Here is a 5,610-nt window from a genome sequence, read left to right as displayed (position 1 = left end):
GGGTGACACGCTCATTTCCCGAGCCGCCATTCACACAGAATGCGCTTTTGTGTTGATAAAGATGCGACGTGTGCAGAGGAATAGGAAAAACATGCAAGAAGATGGTAGTTGAACTTCTCCTAACTTGAGCGCCACGTGCCGTTTTAGCCGTTTTAATGTATGAGACGCTGCAAGAGACGCGAGCGCAACAGTCAAACGTGTCCATGAAAAAACAATCTGTTAAGAACTACTACTGTATGTCTAATAGTTCATGTTTGCATCATGGTGACAGGCTGAAAGCTGCTGTTCATTGTTTCACAGAACATTTATTGTTAATAGTCTACTGGTGTTATACCTTCAGAAGTCAGAAAGAGCTTTATTACCAAGTATGTTTGCACAGACAAGGAATTTGACTTAGTGACAGGAGCTTAGAAGAAAGAAGAAAGTATGGACATAGTGCAAACTAGTGCAGCAGACATAGGAATTACACAGTAGAGATAACACTAATAAATGAAATAATGCACTATATACAGAAGTAGAAATATAGAGAAATGTGACTGTTTAAATACATGTTCAGATATATTTACAAGTGTGCAGTTTACAAATGTTCAATTTTTGGATTCTATGTATAAAGTCAGTCATTTTGAATTTAAATTACATTTACTGTTGAGAATTTTTTTGAAGCATTTTCATTGTAGCCTATTATTTCTGAACATATAACATGTATAAGACACGTTTGTACAGGATGTAGTTGTAGTTCATGCATCTTTTCTGCAAAGATATTTAACAAGTTATTTGTTTAACATTTACATCATGTTGACAGCTTAATGTGTGGTGCACTTGGAATATCATTTTCTTTAACTAGAGGGTTAATAAAGAAAAAGTTATTTGAATCATGTTGTAGTTACATTTTTAAGTTGACTAGTTAAAAACCGTAAAAAATCGAGAATCGGTCAAACGTTCTGAAAAAAATCGAGATTTTATTTTTTTGCCAAATCGCCCAGCCCTAGCTGTCGCCTGTGGTACTGGAGATTTCCGCTTCCCAACCATTAACATTTCAGCTGGTGAGGGACTATGTCATAGCTGCAGGCCAAGAGTGCTGGGTAAGGATCATGATTCTTCAGCAGTATGGCCTTGATTGTTTTCACAGCCCTCATTACTTTGGACAAAGTATCGCTACTGGTTATACAGTCTGCAGAAAAAAGGCTGAAACTCAGCTTATAAGAACTGTGGACCATTATCACTTATTACAATCTCTGGAGAAAATATCCTTCAGTGGCCTGGATTACACCTTCAGCTATGTGATGCACCTAAAGTAATGGTCAATGACCTAAAACGGTCGCACACTTTTAAAGACGACAACATTACCCTGGGCTACCTAGATGATATGGATAAACTCATTGGCACTGAGTAATTAGACTCAATACACCTAACAAAAAACTTCATGCACAAAAACTTAATGTCTAAAAATCATCTTATATTCAAAACATTCTGCTTCTATCATCCAAAACACTTTGTGTACTACAAAGAGATCTTCAGAATAAGCGAAAGAGCACATTGTGTTTAGAGTTTGATTTGTTTTCCAAAGTCGTGACAGGACCAGTGTAAGCTGCTCATCATGTTGGGTTTTATCTTTCCACACACTAACAAATCACCCGCATGGCAGATCACTCCTGGTAGTCCATCTAAGAGTTGAGACATGCATCTCTGGAAGAGTTCTGGACTAGAGCTGATGCCAAAGGGTAAGAGCAGAGCCAAATGGTGGTGATAAACGATCTCCATACTCTCATATGCCAGAAGAATGTGCCAGAAGCTGGACTGTGCATCTAACTTTGAAAAAGCTCTCTGCACAATGCTTCACTGAGCTTAGTTAGATCAACAAATATTCCTTTTTTTTTTCATTGGGCATAACCTGCACACCATTCTGTTGGACATTCTATCCTTTAAATTACTCTCATTTGTTCTATATGCTGTAGTTCCTCCTTATATTTTCCCCCAGTGGAATTTGCACTCTGCACAGGGCTGTGACTGCATGACTATAGCATCAGCAAAATCTGTACTCACATTCCAACTTTCCATGTCCAGGAAGTATGTAAGGGTTCCAACTTTCATAATACTGGGGAAATAAAATAAAATAAATAAAATAAAATGAAATAAACAAGGATTCAGACGCCAAATATAAATATGAATATAAATATAACAAGTTTCTCCAGTTTACCTCTATTGTAAACTCACACAAAGTTATATGTGCAAGAAAGAAAGAAAGAAAGAAAGAAAGAAAAATAAATCCATCTGTTTGTTAATTTCAAAAATGGTTTAAATATGTGAATTAAAAATGGTGATAATAGACAGACTACTGTTCAAAAATTTTGGGGTCGGTAACTTGGTACGATTTTTTCATGTTTTAAAAAAAAATCTTCAAAGCTGAATTGTTAACAGACAATTATTCCAATCTTCAGTAAAGTTAAAGTTGAAGAAAAATAATCATAACTCGATAAGATCTCAGTTTTATTTGACTTAGACTGTGAAGAAACTTAGGCTTCAACTGAAAATAATTAACTCTTCTTGATCCATTTAATCTTGACTACTTAAAAAAAACAGCTAGCACAACTTTGTCACATGCTAAATATAAGTCTTTTTATAACTAAATGCAATGTATAAGAGGAGGAAATATGAAGAGACAGGTCACTATACACTGGCATTAGTAGAGCTGTTACACACCGAGTGAAGCTGCATAGTCATCACGTATCCACCCACAGCCTAAACACAGACTACACTCTTCAACAGTGACAACCACAAAAACTCCAACATAACAGAACCTCTTAGAAATCGCCAACACACCTGAACATTAAATTCTAACAGCTGTTTCCCTTTACCAAAACAACACTTTCAACATTTACTCTTCCAATCCAGGCACATGCGGAATCCTGGGAACTAGACGGAAAATGCCAGAAAAAATGATTCATGTAGTCACAACACAAACAGATTAGGTCAACTTCCATTTTACAAATGTAAGTGGATTGAAAATAATGAGATATTCAAGAACTGTGTTGCTTTAGCTTGTGTTAATAAATTAAACAAGCAGCAACACTGTTTTTGAGTACATAAGAGGCCTGGTACTTTAGAAGAAAAAAAATCAACTTATCTTCAGCAAGTTCCACTATATCTATTCAATACATGAGCTGCATGGCTCTATAGGGGCTTAAGAACTGAATCTTTTTTCGAAGACGGGTTGACTGATTGTGCAGCTTTTGCCTTACTTGTCCTTCTACTAGCAGAGTAATACTGGAGCTATAAAGCCCATCCCTCCGACATTCAAATAGCTTTGTGGGAATAGCTGTGACTGCAGTGCTTATATCTATTTTGAATAAGATAATGTCCCCATTTAGTGTTATATAAGTGTGCCATCCTGAGTTTATGCATTAAGTTTTTTTTTCTCATCACTGGGCATGAGACTGCATCAACATCTTTTCTTCAGTCTGTGGAGAAGTGCTCCGCCAAAGCCTGCTGCTGTTTCAATGTCTCACTCTGTAACACTTGACTGATGCTTCTGTTTAACATTAACTCTGGGTCCTGTTGGAGTTTTTTTTTTTTTTTTTTTCTGGAAGTGCCACATCTTTTATTCTAATGACAATGTGATCACAGATTTCCATGAAGCTATCTGCTGACTCTCCATGCTCTTGTTTACGCCCATTAAACTTGGACATCTCAAATATGATATTGTACCTTCTAACATGATTTTCATCCACAACAATAGTACATCAGAAAATTAACCTGGAAATCATCATCTCTCTTGTTCAGTCTTGATGTGAGACTTCACCTTTCGAAGCGTCTGATTTATCTTGGCCACTGTCTGCCATCTGTGCAGGTAAACTTGTCAGGATCACCGATGTGAAAATATTAATGTGTACGCTGGTGCATCATCTGCAAACACAAAACAAATGCATGTAATAACTTTATACTCTATCTAGTCTACTCAAACAAAATGTGTTAGTCTTACATTATTTAAGGACCACTTCTGACACAGCATATACTACTATTCAAACATTTGGCATCAGTAAGATTGATTGATTGATTTTCAAAAAATCAAATAAAAAAAATGCAGTACTTTAATAATAATTATTATTATTAAATTGAAACAATCCTAATAAAGTTATAATTGTTTCCATAAAAAATATTAAGCAGCACAATTGTTTTCAACATATAAGATAATGTGATAATAGAAATGTTTCTTGAGCACCAAATCAGCATATGAGATTGATTTCTGAAAGAATATGTGACACTGAACACTGGAGTAATGGCTGCTGGAAAAAAAAAAAAAAAGTTATTTTAAACTTGAATATTATTTCACATTGTTGTTGTACTGTATATTTAATCAAATAAATGGAGCCTTGGTTAGCATGAGACTCAAAAACATCTAAGAAAAAAAATAGTAATAAAATACTGTCCCCAAATGTTTGAACAAAAGTGTGAATATAATTTAAAGGAATAAAAACCTTTCTAAAGCAGTGAATGCATTCATACTTTTATGATGCTGTCAATTTGTCCATATAGTACATTTCAGTGTACATACAAAAATGTACATGTGATATTTTATGTAAAAATACGTATGCACACTAACAAAAATCAGGCTGAATATATACCATTTAGCTTCTTGGAAAGTTAATACACAAGTTCTGACTTTGTGAAACTGGAACTTAAACTCTTAAAAAGGATCATGCATAATGCTGTGCATATTTTTCCATTGTTTTTGCTTAGCTTAAATTTATTTGCCTTCCACTATTCATTCATTCTGTAGTTTGCAGCCATTACAGAAACTCAAAACTTCTGCACCGCACCTCTCTGGATTTCTGTTATTTGCATGCCACTTAAGAATTCACACATCTGTGCTGTGTTTGTCAGAACCTTTACAGTAAATAGTTACTTTTCATAAACACATGCAGCACTAAATGGCATTCAGCTAAATCACTGGTGTTGCCTCTTTTATTGTTTTTTTTTTTTTTCTCATGTGCCGTTTTCATTATTTCCCTCCCGGCCATGCTTTTTACACCTTAATTATTTCATTCCATTAATAAGAGGATTTTTCATAGAGAAGAAAAAAAAAATATTTGTTTAATATTCGGGTGTCTGCTCTGTGTTGTGCTAATGCAGAAAAGTATTTGTCAAACCGTTATATCCCTATTAAGAAGTCCATTGCAAAGAGCGGAATACATGTAGGTGTTTGATTGCCTGCGGGCTATAAGATGAATAATATCTCTATAAGATAAAAAGACAATTCTTCACTCAAGTAAAAATCGGCTTTGACAGTCTGAAGACAAAGAAGGAAAAATGAGACAGAGAGAATGTGTAACAGGTTGGTATAACAGAAACAGAAAAGCAGAGAAGGAGAGAAAGAGATACAAGATAGATAATGAAGACAGTGTTAATTGGAATGGATACATCGGGGAGGAAAATGAAATAAGACAAGAAAAATTTAAATGAGAATGAGAAGGGTAGCGAGGGAGAGAGAAAGGAGAAATGTTGAGCATTTAGATTTTAAATGAGGCCAGCAGCCCTGACCCGGCACAGCCACCGCTACTTAATGAGGACATACTAAAAGTACACACACACACACACACACACACACACACA

The sequence above is a fragment of the Sinocyclocheilus anshuiensis genome, unplaced genomic scaffold, assembly GCF_001515605.1.
Source record: "Sinocyclocheilus anshuiensis isolate Anshui unplaced genomic scaffold, SAMN03320099.WGS_v1.1 scaffold20, whole genome shotgun sequence".
Lineage (NCBI taxonomy): Eukaryota > Metazoa > Chordata > Actinopteri > Cypriniformes > Cyprinidae > Sinocyclocheilus > Sinocyclocheilus anshuiensis.
This window is presented reverse-complemented; position numbering follows the sequence as displayed.